Here is a 25,153-nt window from a genome sequence, read left to right as displayed (position 1 = left end):
TTCCGTGTGGTAGAGGGGATCCATCCAATTGGCAAAATAGATATAGTTACAGTGCCTTGTGAAAGTATTCGGCCCCCTTGAACTTTGCAACCTTTTGCCACATTTCAGGCTTCAAACATAAAGATATAAAACTGTATTTTTTTGTGAAGAATCAACAACAAGTGGGACACAATCATGAAGTGGAACGACATTTATTGGATATTTCAAACTTTTTTAACAAATCAAAAACTGAAAAATTGGGCGTGCAAAATTATTCAGCCCCCTTAAGTTAATACTTTGTAGCGCCACCTTTTGCTGCGATTACAGCTGTAAGTCGCTTGGGGTATGTCTCTATCAGTTTTGCACATCGAGAGACTGAAATTTTTTCCCATTCCTCCTTGCAAAACAGCTCGAGCTCAGTGAGGTTGGATGGAGAGCATTTGTGAACAGTTTTCAGTTCTTTGGATTCAGGTCTGGACTTTGACTTGGCCATTCTAACACCTGGATATGTTTATTTTTGAACCATTCCATTGTAGATTTTGCTTTATGTTTTGGATCATTGTCTTGTTGGAAGACAAATCTCCGTCCCAGTCTCAGGTCTTTTGCAGACTCCATCAGGTTTTCTTGTTGCCAAACATAACATTTTGAATGGTCCTGTATTTGGCTCCATCCATCTTCCCATCAATTTTAACCATCTTCCCTGTCCCTGCTGAAGAAAAGCAGGCCCAAACCATGATGCTGCCACCACCATGTTTGACAGTGGGGATGGTGTGTTCAGCTGTGTTGCTTTTACGCCAAACATAACGTTTTGCATTGTTGCCAAAAAGTTCAATTTTGGTTTCATCTGACCAGAGCACCTTCTTCCACATGTTTGGTGTGTCTCCCAGCATCATGAACAAGGAGAACAAGGAACACACCAGGCAGGTCCGAGATACTGTTGCGAAGAAGTTTAAAGCCGGATTTGGATACAAAAATATTTCCCAGGCTTTAAACATCCCAAGGAGCACTGTGCAAGCGATAATATTGAAATGGAAGGAGTATCAGACCACTGCAAATCTACCAAGACCTGGCCGTCCCTCTAAACTTTCAGCTCATACAAGGAGAAGACTGATCAGAGATGCAGCCAAGAGGCCCATGATCACTCTGGATGAACTGCAGAGATCTACAGCTGAGGTGGGAGACTCTGTCCATAGGACAACAATCAGTCGTATATTGCACAAATCTGGCCTTTATGGAAGAGTGGCAAGAAGAAAGCCATTTCTTAAAGATATCCATAAAAAGTGTTGTTTAAAGTTTGCCACAAGCCACCTGGGAGACACACCAAACATGTGGAAGAAGGTGCTCTGGTCAGATGAAACCAAAATTGAACTTTTTGGCAACAATGCAAAACGTTATGTTTGGCGTAAAAGCAACACAGCTGAACACACCATCCCCACTGTCAAACATGGTGGTGGCAGCATCATGGTTTGGGCCTGCTTTTCTTCAGCAGGGACAGGGAAGATGGTTAAAATTGATGGGAAGATGGATGGAGCCAAATACAGGACCATTCTGGAAGAAAACCTGATGGAGTCTGCAAAAGACCTGAGACTGGGACGGAGATTTGTCTTCCAACAAGACAATGATCCAAAACATAAAGCAAAATCTACAATGGAATGGTTCAAAAATAAACATATCCAGGTGTTAGAATGGCCAAGTCAAAGTCCAGACCTGAATCCAAAGAACTGAAAACTGTTCACAAATGCTCTCCATCCAACCTCACTGAGCTCGAGCTGTTTTGCAAGGAGGAATGGGAAAAAATTTCAGTCTCTCGATGTGCAAAACTGATAGAGACATACCCCAAGCGACTTACAGCTGTAATCGCAGCAAAAGGTGGCGCTACAAAGTATTAACTTAAGGGGGCTGAATAATTTAGCACGCCCAATTTTTCAGTTTTTGATTTGTTAAAAAAGTTTGAAATATCCAATAAATGTCATTCCACTTCATGGTTGTGTCCCACTTGTTGTTGATTCTTCACAAAAAATGCAGTTTTATATCTTTATGTTTGAAGCCTGAAATGTGGAAAAAGGTTGCAAAGTTCAAGGGGGCCGAATACTTTCGCAAGGCACTGTACTCCCAAGCCATAAGACTGCTAAACAAAACTGTTAAATGGCTAATCAAATGGCTGGCTACCTGCTACTGCATCTATCCTGTTGCCTAGTATTAACGCTACTTATATGAACCGTTGAAATCAGAAGTTTACATACACTTAGGTTGGAATAATTAAAACTTGTTTTTCAACCACTCCACACATTTCTTGTTAACAAACCATAGTTTTGGCAAGTCGGTTAGGACATCTACTTTGTGCATGACAAAGGTCCTTTTTCCAATAATTGTTTACAGACCAATCATTTCACTTATAATTCACCATATCACAATTCCAGTGGGTCAGAAGTTTAAATACACTAAGTTGACTGTGCCTTTTAATAAACAGCTTGGAAAATTCCAGAAAATTATGTCATGGCTTTAGAAGCTTCTATTGGAGGTGTACCTGTGGATGTCTTTCAAGGCCTACCTTCAAACTCAGTGCCTCTTTGCTTGACATCATGGAGAAATCTAAAGAAATCAGCAAAGACCTCAGAAAAAATTGTAGACCTCCACAAGTCTGGTTCATCCTTGGAAGCAATTTTCAAACGCCTGAAGGTGCCACGTTCATCTGTACAAACAATAGTATGCAAGTATAAACACCATGGGACCACGCAGCCGTCATACCACTGTATTGTCTCTGGCTATGCCGGATTAAGTGACATGCTATTCTATAAAATAATTTCTCCGTAATTAATACTACCTGATTGAGTTAATCATGTAAATGTAATTAACTAGAGAGTCAGGGCACCACAAAATAATATTTATAGAGCAGTTATCTTCCGAATAAACTCTTAAAGACCTAGTAATATTTTACATCAATAGCAGTCAATATTAATCGTAATCGTAATTCAGTCTCATCTGAAAGTTGTAAATTCTTAGTTATCTGCACAAACCCTGGCTAACAAGTTGAATCAGCAATACAAAATTGGGTTTAATTATTTATTTACTAAATACCTAACTAATCACACAGAATTACACATACACTTAATTAATCAACTTGATTACAAATTACGTCATAAAGGAAAACGTCCCTAGCGGGTGGAACAGATATGACAGCTGGTTACACAAAAGAAAAGAGGCTGGGTTTGAGTGATGGAGCGGGAAGACTGAGGAACAAAGGGCGAAGCTGTGCTATCGTAAATACAGTATCTTATGCATTCCAAATTACTGCCCATTCGGAAAAGGAAAATGTAATAAATATTTACTCTGAGCTGCGCTTCAGTAGGTTGGTGGTAGATGGAAGGCGGAGTTGCCCAACCGAGTCCTTTGAAGAATGTCTCTGCTGGTAAATACGTTGTAGTAACGTCGTTGTGTGGTAGACGGGATACTCTGTCTGTTCCTTCCTAACCTGCGTTTGCATCTGCTGTTGCTAACTCAACGACTAGGAGGTATCACTTCTGTAGTGAATAAGAGTTCAAAGTTCATACCATTCGCAACCAAAGCTCACGCTGATGTTGGCTTCGTTCTGTAGTTATTATCTGAACCATTCTGACATCGGATCGTCGTCCTCACGTCCTCGGAACAGGAGGTTATATTGTCATCAAGGGCTTATATAGGAAGGGAGAGGAGGGCGTGTTTGAAAAGTTTTATAGCCCATGTTCCTTCACAAGGGCGGGCCACTGATTGAGCAGAGCCATGCCTTATGAAAACCCAAATCTCAAATTTTTTAAGCTAAAATCACATTTCATTCCATCACGAAAAATGTCATATTCAAACATTTAAATTGAACAGCAATTCCATGTGAATCCGATAACTCTGATGTGTAGACTTTACACTGTAGAGTTTGTCATCTTATCATTGATGAGAATGACTCAGATGACAACCGAACTGACATCATATTCATTAAATACCACTGCATATGTTCAATTGTTCGGATTACCAGAATATAGTTCATTTCCCCCCACCTTCTGATGTTCCCAGAATCTCTATGTTAACCAAAGGATTTGCAAAGGTAACATCAGTAGGGTTGAGAGATGAAAAAGGGGGGAAGAGGTATTTATGACTGTCATAAACCTACCCCCAGGCCAACGTCATGACACCACTCAGGAAGGAGACGTGTTCTGTCTCCTAGAGATGAACATACTTTGGTGCGAAAAGTGCAAATCAATCCCAGAACAACAGCAAAGGACCTTGTGAAGATGCTGGAGGAAACAGGTACAAAGTCTATATCCACAGTAAAATGAGTCCTATATCGACATAACCTGAAAGGCAGCTCAGCAAGGAAGAAGCCACTGCTCCAAAACCGCCATAAAAAAAGCCAGACTACGGTTTGCAACTGCACATGGGGATAAAGATCGTACTTTTTGGAGAAATTTCCTCTGGCCCGATGAAACAAAAATAGATCTGTTTGGCCATAATGACCATCGTTACGTGTGGAGGAAAAAGGGGGAGGCTTGCAAGCCGAAGAACACCATCCCAACCGTGAATCATGGGGGTGGCAGCATCATTTTGTGGGTGTGCTTTGCTGCAGGAGGGACTGGTGCTCTTCACAAAATAGAAGGCATCATGAGGCAGGAAAATTATGTGGATATATTGAAGCACCATCTCAAGACATCAGTCAGGAAGTTAAAGTTTGGTTTTAAATGGGTCTTCCAAATGGACAATGACTTCCAAAAAAATGGCTTAAGGACAACAAAGGCAAGGTATTGGAGTGGCCATCACAACGCCCTGACCTCAATCACATAGAAAATTTGTTAGCAGAACTGAAAAAGCGTGTGCATGCAAGGAGGCCTACAAACCTGACTTCGTTACACCAGCTCTGTCAGGAAGAATGGGCCAAAATTCACCCACCATATTGTGGGAAGCTTGTGGAAGGCTACCAGAAACATTTGACCCAAGCTAATCAATTTAAAGGCATTGCTACCAAATACGAAAATAAAAAGCCAGACTATGGATTGCAACTGCACATGGGGACAGAGATCTTATGGGTCTATTTATTGGTCATTTTAAATGGGTCTTTCAAATAGGCAATGACCCCAAGCATACTTCCAAAGTTTTGGCAAAATGGCTTAAGGACAACAAAGTCAAGGTATTGGAGTGGCCATCACAAAGCCCTGACCTCAACCCTATAGAGAATTTGTGGGCAGAACTGAGAAAGTGTGTGTGAGCAAGGAGGCCTACAAACCTGACTCAGTTACACCAGCTCTGTCAGGAGGAATGGGCCAAAATTCACCCAACGTATTGTGGGAAGCTTGTGGAAAGCTACCAGAAACATTTGACCCAAGCTAATCAATTTAAAGGCATTGCTACCAAATACGAATTGAGTTGTAGTGGAGTAGGTTGAGAGCTTCAAGTTCCTTGGTGTCTACATCAACAAACTAACATGGTCCAAGCACACCAAGACAGTCATCACTGGGGCCAAGCTTCCTGCCATCCAGGACCTCTATACCAGGCGATATCAGAGGAAGGCCCTATAAATTGTCAAAGACTCCAGCCACCCTAGTCATAGACTGTTCTCTCTGCTACCGCATGGAAGGCGGTACCGGAGCACCAAGTCTAGGTCCACGAGGCTTCTAAACAGCTTCAACCCCCAAGCCATAAGACTCCTGAACATCTAATCAATGGCTACCCAGACTATTTGCATTTACGCCACTGCTACTCTCTGTTATTATCTATGCATAGTCACTTTAATTACTATAGCTACATGTACATATTACCTCGACTAATCGGTGCCCCGGCATATTTACTCTGTACCGGTACCCCCCTGTATATAGACTCGCTATTGATATTTTATTGCTGCTCTTTAATTACTTGATCCTTTTATTTCTTATTCTTATTCATATTTTTTCAACTCCATTGTTGGTTAGGGACTTGTAAGCCTAACTTCCTGGCATGGGCAATAATCAACCAGCTAAGTTGTGCAGCGAGCTAAGGTGAGCCTACTAGGTTACATCTAGGCTACATATTTAACTTCTATCGTCTCAGGCCAGTGGCACAACATATTAATTTATGGTTTGATCGGATTCACCATCATAATCATTGACCTGTACAGAGAATTAAGTCAAAACCACAAATCCACATCAACATCTCCATCTATGCAAGACATCAACACAAGCAGCCCAGAAACAAACAAAAATAGGTTTTGCTTAGGAAATTATTTGATTGGTCTGAAGCCAAATCCAAACTGGCCTCCCTCGGGGGACATTTTGCTGCACCAGTACAACCCACAGTTGAGCAAATGCTTGCTGGCATTGATCAATCAAATGCTACGGATACAACATTTTATACTCTTTTGGTTCAGGCAGCATCAGATACAAACTTGGTCTCTTTTTTGCTTTCTTGAGTAAGGCAGCTCCAAAATGTATCTGTTTCAGCCTAGCTCAGTGCTTTCTGTGGTGGTGTGGCAGAATACAGGGGTTGGTAATGTTCTCTAGTTGCGCCGTGATTGGCTCAGTGTTCTGTCACTCATGGGGACACTGCGTCACCGCAAAATCTACAGGGAGAGTTACATTAGCAGTGCCATTTCAAGAAGGCTCAAGGTCATTGGCCACATCATGTCAAAATCATACTTTCAAAATCTTAGCTAGCAAGCTAGCAGTCATCATCCTGAATCAAGTCAACAATCTTCTGGCAAATAATTTTCAATTGTTGTCATATGAAGAGAAAATATAGATAAAACGTATCTGTACTCATCAGCCATTGGACATCAACATTACACAACAAGTTGGAAATCGCAAATACAACAATGAGTGGTATGGAAAGCAATCACTAGCCTACTATTCAGTGGAGTGTGTGTGTGGTCCAAGTCTGGGTTTAAAGGTATCTTTTCCAAGTTTCAAATAATAAACATTCAACATTGGCCATGCTGTCAATCCAGCATGACTTCTGCCGTGTTCAAAACAACTGGAAACTCGGAACTGGGAAATCTCAACCTTTTTTATTTTATGTTCACAGTTGTATTGAAATCCAGTGAATGACAGACTTTGATGACAAAACTTGCCCATGAAGGACTGCCGTGCACCTTCCTGAGAGTCCAAAAGAGTCCAAAAATGTATTGTATGCTGCTGCATAAATTATGTACAATGCCAGGGAGATATGTATACTGTAGCTAAGAAAGTAATACTAAGTGTATATTGTGTAGTAAGCTGTTAGCAGCCCATGTGCCTCACCCTAATAATTTGGTCTCTTTTCCCCTCATAATCATGTTCTGATTTGGTGGTGCACATTTAGCCTATAGTCCGGTTTAGAGAAATGTCATCATCGAATATTGTAAGAGTTTTCATTGTCTGCTTATCCTACGGTTCTGACTTGGTGTACAAGGAGATAACTGTAAGAACGACCCATGTTCTGAATTATGTCATGTACATTTCAAAAGTGCTAAACAAATAGTTATATTGACTACGTCCATCCTAGCTCGCTCATTAATGTCTTAATGGGAATTATGGATTGCCTCTTATCCACTCCTCATCCACTTATGCCATAGTTTGTACGTCTCAATTGTCAGTAGAAACCATATTTGTTTAAAACCTGTTATGGCAAGGCATTCCCCTAGGGGAACTCCCACTCCCCCATTCAGCTGAAAAGGTGGCGCGGGGAATTCTAAAATATTCTTTAGAAATATTTAACTTTCACACATTAACAAGTCCAATACAGCAAATGAAAGATAAACATCTTGTTAATCTACCCATTGTGTCCAATTTTTAAAATGTTTTACAGCGAAAACACAACATATATTTATGTTAGACCACCACCAAATCAAAACAAAACAGCCATTTTTCCCAGCCAAAGATAGAGTCACAAAAGCAGAATTAGAGATAAAATGAATAACTAACCTTTTGATAATCTTCATCAGATGACACTCATATGACATGTTACACAATACATTTATGTTTTGTTCGATAAAATGCATATTTATATCCACAAATCTCGGTTTACATTGACGCCATGTTCAGAAATGCCTCCAAAATATCCAGAGTAATTACAGAGAGCTACGCCAGGTAACAGAAATACTCATCATAAACTTTGACGAAAGATACATGTTCTACATATAATTAAAGATACACTGGTTCTTAATGCAACCGCTGTGTCAGATTTTTTTTAAACGTTACGAAAAAAGTATACCATGCAATAATCTGAGACGGCGCTCAGACGTAAATATATTTCTCCGCCATGTTGGAGTCAACAGAAATACGAAATTACATGATAAATATTCCCTTACCGTTTGATGATCTTTCATCAGAATGCAGTGCAAGAAGTCCTAGTTCCACAATAAATTGTTGTTTTGTTCCATAATGTCCAATATTAGTGTCCAATTAGCTGCATTTGCTAGCACTTTCAGCTCACGTGCCCAAAAGCTGACGCTGGTCCAGGAGAACTCGGACGAAAACTTAAAAAATATATATTCCAGGTCGAATAAACTGGTCAAACTAAGTAGAGAATCAATCTTCAGGATGTTAGTTTCATTTATATCCAATAACGTTCCAACCGGAGCATACGTTTTCATCTGCAGCCAAATGGAATGATGGTGATATCAACAGACAAATGCGCAACCAGGAAATGGCATTCTGTCAGGACAGTGACTCATTACCCTCCTATTCGGTCAGGTTCACACCAGAGGCTCCATTCCACGTTCTACTGAATGAGGACATCTAGTGGAAGGCGTAGGAAGTGCTAACAGATCCATATCTTATTTGGAAGTGAGGAGGCGATGACTTAAAATTAGACCCGCATTCAGAATTTCACTTCCTGTTTGGAAGATTGCCTGCCCTATGAGTTCTGTTATACTCACAGACATAATTCAAACAGTTTAAGAAACTTCAGAGTGTTTTCTTTCCAATAGTAATAATAATATGCATATATTAGCAATCTAGGACAGAGTAGGATGCAGTTCACTATGGGCACGCAATTCATCCAAAGTGAAAATACTGCCCCCTATCCCCAACAAAGTAAGCAAGTCAGCCATATCGGCTATGTTTTTTTAAAGGCAGTAAATGAGGCTGAATTAACTGTTTTGCTACCAGACAAGGCTCCACTGATAGCCAGGTGTAGCAGTGGTAAGGTGTTGGAACTCTGCTGTTGGGACAGCTTTATGTAGGCCCTAACAGTTTGTGGGCACGGTTTGTCACCTTTATAGTGCAATTAATGTATTGTTTAGTGTTGTGTTGTGTAGTGTAGTGGCTTTGCTGGCATGCATTTGAAAAAATAACAATTGTTTGCCCCACCAAGACGTACATACTAAAATCGCTACTGGCCAAGATCCATACATTCTCATATGTTGCCTCCGTCAATTTCTCTGCAGCAGAAGTTGTTCTGTTCATCAGCTCTTACTGTACTTTCAGCAAAGCAGTAAGTTGCTGATATTTGTTTTCCAAACAAATGGTGAAACTACTAAATGACTGAGAGTTTGACTGTGTGATATTAGATTGCTTCTTGTGTAAATATTTTCTGTCTGGATTTTAATGATTTGAATATATTTACTCTTGTAAATAGTAGAAGCCCAATTTTAAATCTTTATTGCAAGGTAATTCGACTGCACATGTTAATGCAAAAGCTCAAAATCTATCTTATACTGCCACCTGTTGGGAGTTTGTGGAATTTGACTGCTCTGAAACTATTTGAAATTGTGCTGTATTTGGTGGTCTGCACATGTAAAATCGAAATATTACCGCGAGCCACCAATCAAGGCTCTGCGAGCTGCGCAATGACTATGCCTGGCCTAACACAACACAGCCTACAACTCAGACACCTTCATTTAATAAACTGAACACTGAGAATATGCGTCAACCTGCTTAATTACCCATATTTTCTACCACGCAATGAGTTTGTTCATGCATGAGACAAGATGATGAATCACCATTAGTCTTGTGAGGTGCCTATGAGAAGAACGTGTTTTCCACCTATCAGAAATAGAGCCTATGGTTAATGAATAAATCAAGCCACACTGAACAACCTGTAAAGAAGTAAGTGGTCTGATGCCAGTCGCCTGTTTTCACCTGTTCTAAGAAATGGCACTTTTGTATGTCTCAATTCATCTCTGAAAGGTTGATAACTAAGAGGAGAGAGAAAACATCGCTCTTTTGACAGTTGGGCAAAGATTGTCTCACAGGCTTTTAGGCTGATTGTCATAATACAATCATTCAGAAGTTATGTGCTCGTGAACAGCCACTTTGCCAAACTTTGAGATGTCCAATTGACAGCGCTAGATGACATGTTGTGAACGTGTAGTGGGTGAAGCACCGACCAGCCGGTTAAGAGAAAGGGTTGCTTATGCAAGAGTCCTTCAGGTCTGAGAGCAGTCAGCACATTTCACATTCAGCTGTAAGCTCTTATCACCATTGTGTGTATAGCAGCAGGGCCTAGATGGTTGAATAGCCATCAACATCAGATGTCTATAAAACTCCAATAACAGCCCCTCTTCAGAAGTACAGATACATTGCACACTGCTGCCTATTTTGATAGTGAATGCAGTGAGGGTGATGAAATTGTTCTGCGCAGAGATGAGATCACTATAGGAGATTGCTGCATCTATTCAGCCACTGCTTCAACAGATAAGCAGGGTTTTATTGGATCAAAAAGGGGCTTAGGTGGTGGGCGTGGCACGGGGCGAGGCAATGGGTTCTGTCGGCAAATTTCTTGCAATTCTACACATTTTGCCATGGAGCTGAGAGAACATTTTGGTTAAAGCTGTATTCTTTTGCTCCAACATAGTTCTCTAAGATGATATATATTTATTTAAAACATATCTTTTCTACATACCGTATATCAGGTTTTAGCATTTTCCCATTCCAGAATTTTGAAATCCCAAGGATTTCAATGGCAGAACAATCCCTGGGGGATGTTTAGAAGGTTCTGTGACTAGTAAGAAACCACTGGTTGCAACAAGCACTGATGGAGAATACTCTGTTTTCCCTCATCGTAATAAACACATTGACTTACGTGTACACTCTGGCAACCTGTCATGCTGCCTGGGCACACAGTAGATATAGGCCCAATAGGTGAATACAAAATGTGTTTTCCTGAACACGCATTAAGATTGATTTCTCTGCCCTAGTAGGTACAAAATTGTGTCAATATCATGCAGGCGCAAACAGTATTGTTAGGTTCTGATCTGTATGTCTGGGAGATATGGCTAGTCTGGCATATCTGTCAACAGATAGTCAACAGACAGTCCCAAAAACCTCACTGAATAATGATCTCAACCCCAGTACATACAATATGTCATGTTATCATTTCTCATCCTCTCTCATTTTTTAAACCTTTATTTAACTAGGCAAGTCAGTTAAGAACAAATTCTTATTTTCAATAACGGCCTAGGAACAGTGGGTTAACTGCCTGTTCAGGGGCAGAACGACAGATTTGTACCTTGTCAGCTCGGGAATATGAACTTCCAACCTTTCGGTTACTAGTCCAACAGCTCTAACCACTAGGCTACCCTGCCGCCCCAATTTCCACCTGTATACCCGTCTCTATCCCTCCTCCTGCCTTTGTATTCTCTGTAGGAGTGGAACATCACCCGGGTGACCTTTGGGAAGGAGAGAGATGAATCCATCATTCAAATGGCCCAGGAGTTTGTAGTGGAGACAATAGTGGGGAATTCTAACACACCCTACAACTTGGACAGGTTAGTCACTCACTGTCACATTCAGTAGGAAGGGTCCAATAAGTGAAATGCTTCTCTCCGCGATAGTGCTTACCTGCAAAAATCGCTGAAGCTGGAGACTTATATTTCCCTCACTAACTTTAAACATCAGCTATCCGAGCAGCTAACCGATCGCTGCAGCTGTACATAGCCTACCTACCTCATCCCCATATTGTTTTATTTACTTTTCTGCTCTTTTGCACACCAGTATTTCTACTTGCACATCATCATCTGCACATCTGCACATCTATCTCTCCAGTGTTCATTTGCTACGTTGTAATTACTTGCTACTATTGGCCTATTTATTTCCTGACCTCCTCACGCCATTTGCACACACTGTATATAGACTTTCTTTTTTCTATTGTGTTATTGACTGTACACTTGTTCATTCCATGTGTAACTCGGTGTTGTTGTATGTGTCGCACTGCTTTGCTTTATCTTGGCCAGGTCACAGTTGTAAATGTTCTCAACTAGCCTATCCGGTTAAATAAAGGTAAAGTTAAAAAATTTAAAAATAATTTTAAAAAACCTAGTCACAAATCTGTTTGTGCTCTGTAGCCAGAGGACAATGACCATAGGAGTTAGTAAGACGACATAAACAGATCTGGGACCAGGCTAGTGCTTACCTACCCATGTCATTTGAAGTTATTTCTGATTAGTCCGATAACTGTACATTCAATAGTGATTTGAATAGTATTTGAATTTTGAGCTCAAACTGTTTCCGGTGGCATATTCAACACGGTTGCTTGCTGGATAGAGAAGAGCCAACTGGAAAATAAGAGTGTAAATTGAGAAAATGCTCGCGGGTAGGGAAACGTCACATCTAAGAGCATGTTCAATTATAGGCCGTGAACACTGAGTTTTCGGAGAGGAGGACGCAAGGAATACATAGTTTGAAGATGTCAACCATATCTTTAGTGTACAACATGACATTTCTCCCTCCATGTCAATGAAAGGGAAGCGGCAGGGGAGCGGTGGGAGCACTGAGCAGAAAAATCCAGAACCAAGTCAGGTTCCAGAAAATCCAGAACCCCAGGACAGTGTAAAGTGCAGCATTGGTGGGGTATTTTGCCCGGGAGGGATCAATAAGATTATAATTTCTACTTTCACATTTCCACAACTTCTGTTGTCAGCACAGTAGCTTCCATTCAGCCTATTTCTTACTATCCAGTAGGCTAACCGATGTCAGTATGTTACTGTAACTAAACTAGAGCACAGTGGGTTACATAAATGTGATCGATGCTCGAAAGACACGCATGCTGCGTCCGGAGGTCAAAGGGGAAAAAGCTCTCACTGATGTAGAACCAACTGAAAGAGTTTTGATGTTTTACTTCCTACAGCAGAGTCCCATAGCTCAGTGCTGTCACACCACACAACGTGTGCAGGCTCCAAGCAGTGAGGAGATGAAATAGCTAAGCAGGGAGGCAGTCACCGTGGCAGACTTGCGAGTGGCGGCCCGGTAGGGTGGCAGTGCTCAGCCATTACAAACCATGTTTCTGCTGGAGACTCATGGAGGCTCTTGATACGCCTGTTTGGCCCGGCCCACAACAGGGAATGATCCAATAGGAAGGTCTGAAAGGCTCCAGCCAGCACCGATATAGATGACGTGCTGTAACTTCATCAGGGCATGGTTAGGGAATGGCTATGTAGATACTGCCCGCTGTTCTATAATGAGTCATGATGCTGCCATTTTATTATAATTTGTAAAATATATATTTTATATGTACTTTGTTGTACATCCTGTATATGAGTAATGGAGAAGATGAATAACAACTTGATAACTATGATCAAATCAAGTACCATGACTATGTTTACTTTACAAGTTGACTATAAATCATTTATACAGTAGGATTTTAGATTTTACTAAATGTAAAAACTACAGAATTTCAAAAACTGAAAAGTAAAACTGTATTGTTATTATGATGTTTTGAATTGTGCTGAGAAATGATGTACTGTGTAGTTAACTTGAAACAACCAGTTTGTTGGTGTGCAAAGATTGCCAGATCAGAATCAATTGGCATTTCAAAAAGTTATGCTCTATTTTAATCTTGAAATTATGTTTTAATAATTTCTACCTCTACATTTACAGTGCCTTCAAAAAGTATTCAGACCACTTGACTTTTTCCACATTTTGATACATTACATTGATTGGAGTCCAATTGATTGTACATGATTTAGAAAGGCACACACCTGTCTATATAAGTCCTACAGTTGACAGTGCATGTCAGCGCAAAAACTAAGCCATGAGGTTGAAGGAATTGTCTGTAGAGCTCCGAGACAGGATTGTGTCGAGGCACAGATCTGGGGAAGGGTACCAAATGAATTATGCAGCATTAAAGGTCCCCAAGAACACAGTGGCCTCCATCATTCTTAAATTGATGAAGTTTGAAACCATCAAGATCTTCCTAGAGCTGGCTGTCCAGCCAAACTGAGCATTTGGGGGAGGGCCTTCGTCAGGAAGGTGACCAAGGTCACTCTGACAGAGTTCCTCTGTGGAGATGAGAGAACCTTCCAGAAAGACAACCATCTCTGCAGCACTCTACCAATCAGGCCTATATGGTAGAGTGGCCAGACGGAAGCCACTCCTCAGTAAAAGGCACATGACAGCCCGCTTGGAGTTTGACAAAAGGCACCTAAAGACTCTCAGACCATGAGAAACAAGATTCTCTGGTCTGATGAAACCAAGATTGAACTCTTTGGTCTGAATGCCAAGCGTCACCTCTGGAGGAAACCTGGCACCATCCCTACGGTGAAGCATGGTGGTGGCAGCATCATGCTGTGGGGATGTTTTTCAGCGGCGGGGACTGGGAGACTAGTCAGGATCGAGGCAAAGATGAACGGAGCAAAGTACAGACAGATCCTCGATGAAAACCTGCTCCGGAGTGCTCAGGACCTCAGACTGGGGTGAAGGTTCACCTTCCAACAGGGCAACAACCCTAAGCACACAGACAACAGACAGACTTGAACACGATCAAACATCTCTGGAGAGACCTGAAAATGGCTGTGCAGCAACGCTCCCCATCCAACCTGACAGAGCTTGAGAGAATCTGCAGAGAAGAATGGGAGAAACTCCTCAAATACAGGTGTGCCAAGCTTATAGCGTCATACCAAAGAAGACATTTTTATTAACAGCATCATTTCCCCACACCAACAGTATTATTATTGACATTTCTGCAAAGTTACCTCGGGCCATGTATTCAGAAACTGTCTCAGAGTAGAAGTGCTAATCTAGGATCAGTTATGCCTTTGAGATAAATAATGAGTAAAATCACTAGAACAGGATAATCAAATCAAACTTTTTTGTCACATATAATCAAATCAAGTCAAACTGTATTTGTCACAACAAGTGTAGACCTTACCTAAAGGACCTGATCTTAGATCATCGCTTACTCTGATTAGTTTCATGAATATGGGCCCAGATGTCAATGTTTTAATCTCACTGTCCCTCATGTTTCTGCTGTTATCAGGATAATTGAGAAGGACAACGGCAGTCCTCCGCTGACCTGCAAGAAGTTCCAGGCCTTAGGGAACAGGCTAGAGCTGCCTAGGAAACCCATGCCCACCATCACACAAGAACAACTGGACAGCTGTCAGACGAAGACCGCAGACAACCACAGACTGACACTACAGCGTCCCCTGTTCTGGAAGAGCTGGGTAATCAATCAATCAGATGTATTTTACAGTGCCTTCGGAAAGTATTCAGAACCCTGGACTTTTTCCACATTTTGTTGTTACAGCCTGAATTTAAAACGGATTGCATTTATATTTTGTGCCACTTGCCTACACTCAATACCCCATAATGTAAGCTTAAATGGCTTGAGTCGATAAGTATTCAACCCCTTTGTTATGGGGGGAGGTTCTACAAAACTAACATATGGAGTTGTTTTAAGATGGTCATACCAAGGATCATTTAAGGCATTTGATTTTGAATTTCAGGACCCTTTTAGGTATCGAAACAATTATTTGATGAAACATTGAATTTGGCCTTACTGCTATTGAATAAAACATTTTAAACTGGTAGCGGGCTAGCTTCAGATGTTTCCCGTGACGCTTGTGGGGGTTGTAGAGCAAAACTGAACACCATCGTGTTCGTGAGAGCATCATCTTTCCATTCCTTTCGTATTTGTTTGAACGCTACAGACATTTTGGTGAGAGGATTGATTTTCGGGATGTCTCATGTTCCGTAGATGTGGAAGGCCGCCATTGGTGCATGCGGTGGATATCTCTAGCTTAGACTGGTTTTGATGGGGATTTTTTTTGTTTTTTTGTGGGGCACAGACATCGAATCTAGGGGGTGCATGGTGCATGCATTATGCTGTGGATGGTGTATCAATACACCCAGTCACTACAAAGATCCAGGCGTCCTTCCTAACTCCGTTTCTGGAAACCGCTCAGGGATTTCACAATGAGGCCAATGGTGACTTTAAAACAGACTTTAATGGCTGTGATAGGAGAAGACTGAGGATGAATCAACAAGATTATAGTTACTCCACAAAACTAACCTAATTGACAGAGTGAAAAGAAGAAAGCCTGTACAGAATACAAATATTCCAAAACATTTTTCTATTTTTTTTATTTCACCTTTACATGCATCCTGTTTGCAACAAGGCACTAAAGTAATACTGCAAGAAATGTGGCAAAGCAATTACCTTTTTGTCCTGAATACAGTGTTATGTTTTGGGCAAATCCAATACAACACGTTACTGAGTACCACACCCCAAATGTTCAAGCATAGTGGTGACTGCATCATGTTATGGGTATGCTTGTAATTGTTAAGGACTGGGGAGTTTTTCCAGGATAAAAAATAAACGGAATGGAGCTAAGCACAGGCAAAATCCTTGGGAAAACCTTGTTCAGTCTGCTTTCCACCAAAGACTGGGAGATGAATTCACCTTTCAGTGGGACAATAACCTAAGACACAAGGCCAAATCTACACTGGAGTTGCTTACCAAGAATGACAGGGAATGTTCCTGAGTGGCCGAGTTACCGGGTTGACCTAAATCTGCTTGAAAATATATTGCAAGACCTGAAAATGGTTGTCTAGTAATGATCAACAACCAACTTGACAGAGCTTAAAGAATTTTTGAAGAATAATGCCCAAATATTGTACAATCTAGGTGTGCAAAGCTCTTTCGCCTCTATCACACCAACAGCGTTAAATCCATTTTAATCCCACTTTGTAACACAACAAAATGTAGAAAAAGTCAAGACTTTCTGAAGGCACTGTATAAATCCCCTTTTGCATGAGCAGTTGTCAGAAAGGGTAATCCAGACTAGGGAGAAGGGACTCCGACCATATGGAAGAAGGTAATTTTAACTTTGACCTAAATCTACTCTTTTTGTTTCATTAACACCTGGTGGAACAACAGTGTGATTGTACAGTATAATATAGTGCTTGACACATTTCCACCATTGTGATATCCAGAACTGTTACATCCTGTTATTCCTCACGCACTGTGTGCAGTACTGTTTGCAGTACTGTCTGTTGACAAGGAGAAATAGAGAGTCACAGTGTCCATGTACATTTGGTGCTTGTTATCTGACTGTGCTTGACTTGTCTTGACTCCATTCTCCAGGATTCAAGACTCAAGGACTGGGCCCAGCGATGTGGAAGGGTGAGGAGTCTGAAGCACTAGAGACTCTACAAACACTTAGACAGAAATGCCTGGGTGGCTAACTTTCAGTGGACCAGGAACAACATGTGTTCGCTGATCGCCATGTAATATTCAAGTAAAATAATAGAATTTGAAAAAAATAGACTTGATACCAAAATGATACCATGGCAACAAACAAACCAAAAACATGGAGAAAGCAAGTGATTTTAATACATTTTGTCAGGTTTTTGCTCTCAAAATCTCACTTTGAAAATGTATTAAAACAACAGAATTGGATGTGGGTCGTTCCACCTCCAAAAGCACAAGAAATAAAACTTTGACACACATCATCTCAGATTGTTCTGATGTCGTTTCCGTTGGAAACCGATAAGATTACCATTCCTGCAACATTCTTTTGGAGCACACAGCACACCGCACACAGCAGGGCTCAACATTCAACTGAATGCTACTGGCCCGAATGAAACAAATACTGCCCCGAGTCGATCTGACAGGAAAGTGAATGACGAGAGCCTAATTTCAATAGCAGGTGATTTTATATTTCATTTTATGGGCTGAGCAAGTAGCCTATGCAGCAGGGATCATCAACTAGAGTCAGCCGTGGACCGTGTAGTGGTTTTTTCTGTATTATCAAATGAGGAAAGACAAGCTTATCACACAAGTCAGAGTTATACTTCTTTATTCACTTATTAGTAAGGGAGCAGGTCAATACAACACACACATACAAGGTGAATCGATTGAGTGCTCTAATAATACAGAGAAGCAAAGGGTTTATATTGAAACACAAAACTGCTTAGTCATGGTTGGTTCCACCCTCCCTGGCAGATCAGGGCAATTTAAGCTACCTTGTTTTCATCTTGTGGCTATGTGTATCGGGTCATAGCAGACGTTGGTTCCGTTTACTCCCTTCTCTACCAAGCTAGCCTCCGTTCTCTTCTCTCTCCCCACAGCTGTGCCCTTGGAAGACAGTAAAAGAACAGGATGGGCCGAAGTACAGTGGTCACTTCTCAGAGGCTCTTTGTCTTATGCCGTGTGACCAGCTTACTCAGAAGCAAAGAGAAATGGAAATAATACAGGTCTATCTGTTTTTCAAGCTGATCTCTATCCCTGACTCCACGCCTAGACCAGCTGATCTCTATCCCATGTCCCTGACTACACGCCTAGACCAGCTGATCTCTATCCCATGTCCCTGACTACACGCCTAGACCAGCTGATCTCCATCCCATGTCCCTGACTACACGCCTAGACCAGCTGCGGGGAGTGAACGTGGAAGAAATGAACCATCCTTTCTCAGAAGCACAGCATTGGCACTAAATACATGTCTATACCATTGTTAAGCATATTAACTGTTAAATATGAATATTAAACAAATCAGGTAAATAGGCACTGATTCAAATCCCCGAGCCTGAATAAGAGCGTCTACTAAATATATAAAATATATAAAATGTCAACAGAATTACAAATCATTTGTAGACTGCAAATTGACTGCAAGAAACCCAAACAGATATAGTTTGGATAAAACGTAAAAATGTCAAACCTTACATTTGTTAGGAAGACATTTAAAAGTAACCTGTAAAGCTTGTCATAAGCCCGTTGCAAATATACAGTGTCTGGGCTAAGCCACAAAGCATGTTATCAGTCAGCCAGTGTCTTAGAGCATGTAACATTGGGGCTTTTCCCTATAGGGGCTTTTCCCTATAGGGGCTTTTCCCTATTGGGGTTTTTCCCTATTGGGGCTTTTCCCTGTAGGGGCTTTTCCCAATTGGGGCTTTTCCCTATAGGGGCTTTTCCCAATTGGGGCTTTTCCCTATAGGGGCTTTTCCCTATAGGGGCTTTTCCCTATTGGGGCTTTTCCCTATAGGGGCTTTTCCCAATTGGGGCTTTTCCCTATTGGGGCTTTTCCCTATTGGGGCGTTTTCCCCTTGTCCATGTGTTTAAAGAGCTTTTACCGAATACAGAATGTCAACGCAGTGTTTTCTTTACCTTAGCCTATTACTTCCACATAACAGTCCAATATGTTTCTCACAAATACAAGACATTTACACACACATAAAAGCATTGGGGGACATGGGGATTTACTTAATATACAAAGCATGGCATAAAGACAACCGAGCGTAAATCATAGTCCACAGACGATACGACGCAATGCATAGCTAAACTGCTTTGAGACCACCATCTGCGGAGGATGCAAATCACAAACGCTCACCTCCCCACAATTCCCAACCAACGCGGCTCCGCTACACATCCTCTATTCATTTTAATGTGGTGACATTGGAGAAATAGCTTGAGCTGCTCTGTGAATTTTAAAAGCACGAAAGCCAACGGTCCAATATACTCGAACACTGCTGTGAATACACATACACGTTTTGGACTATGATAGACGCTTAAGAGAGACAGTAGTGGTGCCGCTTCACTAGAATCTGACTAACTGTATTCTGTGCTGGTTGGTTTTGCCTGTCAGGTATTTGAGGAGGTGCCTCTGGATGCAGACGGGAGTATAAACTCAGGCACTGGATGTGGCTCTCCTGCAGTGTCTTTCTTCCAGCAGTTCTTCCACTGCTACTCTCGTGTAGGCTTCGGACAAAGGAAAGACCCCAGAGGAGACTACATCAGGTACACACACACATGCACGCACGCACACACACACGCTCACGCCCGCCCACACACACACACACACACACACACACACACACACACACACACACACACACACACACACACACACACACACACATACACTAAAGCAGGGTACACACCACACACACATACACACTCACATAGACACATACACGTAGACACATAGACACACGTAGACACATACACACACATAGGCACACACGTAGACACACACACATGCACACTAAATCCGGTACACACTACACACACACTACATCAGGTACTCACATAGACACCCACACTACACACAAACACAGACACTCACTTACTGCCCTCCTGGGCTTCAGACAAAAGACGGTGATTGGTCCGTGATTACGTAATTTTGCACGCCCAATTTTTCAGTTTTTGATTTGTTAAAAAAGTTTGAAATATCCAATAAATGTCGTTCCACTTCATGATTGTGTCCCACTTGTTGTTGATTCTTCACAAAAAAATACAGTTTTATATCTTTATGTTTGAAGCCTGAAATGTGGCAAAAGGTCGCAAAGTTCAAGGGGGCCGAATACTTTTGCAAGGCACTGTATCTGTGATTGTCTATCTCACAGGCGCTACATCCTTACGCTAAAGGACTATCCCAACTACTACATCTATGAGCCGTGGAGAGCCCCAGAGCCTGTTCAGAAAGCAGCTTACTGCATCATGAATGGACTACCCTAAGCCCATGATCAACCACGCAGAGGGCAGCAGGCTCAACATAGAAAAGATGAAGAAGGTCTTCCAGCAACTCTCCCACTCGTTCTCTTCTGATTCCACATCATGGTTCTCTCTCACAGTTCCTATTGAGAACTGAAGCAATTTGGCTCTTGATTCGGCCCACAACTCCACCACAATCTTCTAGCTAGTCATTTGACTCTTTTTGCATCCTGTTTTTACAAAGCACTTCTCCTGGCTTATTCTATGGATGTAGAGAGAGCCACCTAGTGGTTAAATGTTGTTGTTGTTTTTTTCTTTGGATGTCCTGCATCACCATTTTTTCCGCGGCCATCAGCCGTTATGTAGGCTATTTCCAGTCAGTGGCTGCCATGGTAACAGTGATGTAACGTGTGTGTGTGTGTGTGTGTGTGTGTGTGTGTGTGTGTGTGTGTGTGTCCATCAGGTCTCCTGGCCTCTGTGCCCACCATCCAGGAAGAGGCAGTGCCTCCCCCAACAGACGACTTTTAGATCAGCAGCAGCACCTGTGGTATGTCTTTTTTTTTATTTATCATTTAATTAACCAGGAAAGTCCTGGTCAAGAAAGCAGCATTTTCCAGGTTTTAGTTGCTGCTTTAGATTAACGTAAAAAAAACAAGCTATGATTTGAAATTTAATGCATGAGTTTTCTTTTCTCAAAGTTTCAATGTATCAGCTAAACAAATACATGTCGTCTAACAGAAAGTGAAGGATACATGTACAGGAAAAAGACATGACCAATCTAAACTCTATTTAATGCAGTCACCCACACACACGTTATCTGCCCAGTCCAACACTCTGAAGAGAGGCAGGCCCTCCGAACCATAGAGCACCCAGAAGTGCACCCACCCGAAACACCAGCACACCATCACTGCCCAAGGAGACAAGCGGCAACAACAGGAACAGCACAGGAGCAGTGGGAGGAACAGTCAGAGCAGCAGGCTGTAGAACAGCCAATGGATCTGCAGTGGCACACGATAATAAGACAATGGGTTGTTCTGTATTCTGAAATGTGAGGCATTTTACTGGAACCTCTTCATAAGTCATCAAATTTCAGTCAAATAAAATCTTTCAATACTCTTTCTGTAGGCCAGGGATCATCAACGAGATTCAGCCATGTGCCAGTTTTTTTCTTGAGTGGATGGTTGGGGGGCCGGAACATAATTACAAATCATTTGTAGGCTGCAAATTGACCGCAAAAAGCCCAAACAAATACAGTGGCTTGTGAAAGTATTCACCTCCCTTGGCATTTTTCCTATATTGCTGACTTACAACCTGGAATTAAACTTGATTTTTGGGGGGTTTGTATCATTTGATTTACACAACATGCCTACCACTTTGAAGATGCAAAATATATTTTATTGTGAAACAAACAAGAAATAAGGCTTTTTTTTTTTTTTTACTTGAGCGTGCATAACTATTCACCCCCCCAAAGTCAATACTTAGTAGAGCCACCTTTTGCAGCAATTACAGCTGAACGTCTCTTGGGGAATGTCTCTATAAGCTTGGCATATCTAGCCACTGGGATTTGTGTCCATTCTTCAAGGCAAAACTGCTCCAGCTCCTTCAAGTTGGATGGGATCCGCTAGTGTACAGCAATCTTTAAGTCATACCACAGATTCTCAATTGGATTGAGGTCTGGGCTTTGACTAGGCCATTCCAAGACATTTAAATGTTTCCCCTTAAACCACTCGAGTGTTGCTTTAACAGTATGCTTAGGCTCATTGTCCCGCTGGAAGGTGAACCTCTGTCCCAGTCTCAAATCTCTGGAAGACTGAAACAGGTTTCCTTAACGAATTTCCCTGTATTTAGCGCCATCCATCATTCCTTCAATTCTGACCAGTTTCCCAGTCCCTGCCGATGAAAAACATGGTGTTCTCGGGTGATGAGAGGTGTTGGGTTTGCACCAGACATAGCGTTTTCCTTGATGACAAAAAAGCTACATTTTAGTCTCATCTGACCAGAGTACCTTCTTCAATATGTTTGGGGAGTCTCCCACATGCCTCTTGGCAAACACCAAATGTGTTTGCTTATTCTTTTTCTTTAAACAATGGCTGGCCACTCTTCCGTAAAGCCCAGCTCTGTGTAGTGTAAGGCTTAAAGTGGTCCTATGGACAGATACTACAATCTCAGCTGTGGAGTTGTGCAGCTCCTTCAGGGTTATCTTCGGTCTCTTTGTTGCCTCTCTGATTAATCCCCTCCTTGCCTGGTCTGTGAGTTTTGGTGGGCGACCCTCTCTTGGCATGTTTGTTGTGGTGCCATATTCTTTCCATTTTTTAATAATGGATTTGATGGTGCTCCGTGGGATGTTCAAAGTTTCGGATATATTTGTATAACCCAACCCTGATCTGTACTTCTCCACAACTTTGTCCCTGACCTGTTTGAAGCGCTCCTTGGTCTTCATGTTGCAGCTTAATTGGTGGTGCCCCTTGCTTAGTGGTGGGGCCTTTCAGAACAGGTGTATATATACTGAGATCATGTGGCAGGTCATGTGACACTTAAATAAAGTCCAACTGTGTGCAATCGAACTAATTATGTGACTTCTGAAGGTAATTGGTTGCACCAGATCTTATTTCGGGACTTCATAGCAAAAGGGGTGAATACATATACATGCACCACTTTTCCATTTTAAAAAAAATAAAAAAGTAATTTTAAAAAGTTTTTTTTTTTTCATTTCACTTCATCAATTTGGACCACAAAATGTGTGTTTGTTTGAGTGTGTACATCTACCACTAACAGATTAGGGGGGGCAATTTCTGTTTTTTTGTGCCCCCACCTTGTTATCCAACATCCTCATCACCCACTGATTAACTTGTCATATAGCAGATTCAAATGCTTTGAGCTAGTAATATGTCAAAGAAATCCATTTAAATTACAGGATGTAATGCAACAAAATAGGAAAAACTCCAAGGGGGATGAATACTTTTGCAAGGGACTGTATGATGTTAGACTAAAACATAATCATTTCAAACCTTGCTGACATTTGTATGCAATCACGTGTCTCTCTATTATGCGTGGGAATACTTGGGAACAGATATCTTAAATAAAAATCAATTGGAGTTTATTTCCTGGTGTTTCTCCAGTCTTTCCATGCCAAGAGTGTGTAAAGCTGTCATCAAGGCTACGGGTGGCTAATTTGTTAAAATATATTGTTTACCACTTTTTTGGTTACAACATGATTCCATATGTGTTATTTCATGTTTTTTATGTCTTCACTATTATTCTATAATGTAGAAAATAGCTAAATAAAGAAAAACCCTTGGATGAGTTGGTGTTCTAAAACTTTTGACCGGTACTGGAAAAGACTGGAAAAACACCAGGAAATCAACTCAAATAGATTTTTATTTAAGATATCTGTTCCCAAGTATTCCCAAGCATAATATAGAGACACGTGATCGTATTGTTTTATTTTCCTTTGCTCAGCAAAACTGGGGGGCCAAATAAAACCACCAACAGGCCCGCAGGCTGCCAGTTGGGGAAGCCTGCTGTGGGGTATTTGTAGAAATTTAACCAACTCTGCAATTAGGTTTCTGTGTTTTTCGGAGCTTGCCATGTGGGATGGCGTATGCTAGAGAGACATAGCAGAAGACTTCTGATGTCTTGTGCTCACCCTTTCCCTTCGGGCAAGACTAGTCACACACACACACACACACACAAGCATACACAGAGTTGTACATACAATAAGCGGTTTATGAGGTATAAGAGCAGCAAGAACATCTCTGTAATTGCCAATAATAATTTGCATACAGAAAGGTTACAACCAGTGTATTATATAGCAAGTTAGTGCTTTACACCGTTCGTTTCAGCTTTCCTAAACTGTTTTTTTTGCTATAGTTTTTTGCAACACCAGACACTTTGATTCGTGAGTGAAAAACTGCCTTAGGACTACAGTAGAACCTCAAAGATACAAACCTTAGATTTACCAACTGACCGGTCAAGCGAGCAGGCAATATTAACATGGATGTTTTTTTTGTTGTCCCTCCCCCGCCCCCCCCATAAAAAAACGCATTAAAACAATACACATTCATGTAAAATACGCAATTCATATTTTCTATACATTTCAGTGTTCTTAACAACCTCCATTCGTGATCTAAGCTTCTACTGTCATTCATCTGTTTGTCCTCTGTATGATATTTTGACTTCGATCACAACCATGTCGTTGGTTTAGAAACAAATATTTTGCCAAAAGATCCCATAATGATAATAGTGTCTATACTAATACAATAAGAACTAGTTCCGCTAAGTACCATGTGTATAAAAGATTTGTATTAATTCCCGCTATATTCTGTTTATATTTGCACATCTATCAGCCCTGTGTGTATATTAAACTGTATATATTACCATAAAACATGTTTTCTTTGTTTGCACTGTTCTGTCTGTGGATCTGCCCAGAAAGGGATGAGTTTTGCCTAATGTATAGTCTACTTAAGTACTCAGGACAGCCATTTTGCATTCTTGCGTTGCATACTTAATGTTAGCTTTGTGAAACGTGTATGTAGTTGTATTTCTTTGTTTT

General features: G+C 41.3%; 2 pseudogenes; both read left to right on the top strand.

Moving 5' to 3' along the window:
• Nucleotides 1–846: 846 nt before the first annotated feature.
• Nucleotides 847–17,357, top strand: LOC139406136 (cryptochrome-2-like; annotated as a pseudogene).
• Nucleotides 17,358–17,482: 125 nt separating this feature from the next.
• Nucleotides 17,483–20,773, top strand: LOC139406045 (cryptochrome-2-like; annotated as a pseudogene).
• The last annotated feature ends 4,380 nt before the right edge of the window (nucleotides 20,774–25,153 follow it).

This window comes from Oncorhynchus clarkii, chromosome 1, assembly GCF_045791955.1.
Source record: "Oncorhynchus clarkii lewisi isolate Uvic-CL-2024 chromosome 1, UVic_Ocla_1.0, whole genome shotgun sequence".
NCBI classification, from domain to species: Eukaryota; Metazoa; Chordata; class Actinopteri; order Salmoniformes; family Salmonidae; genus Oncorhynchus; species Oncorhynchus clarkii.
This window is presented reverse-complemented; position numbering and strand designations above follow the sequence as displayed.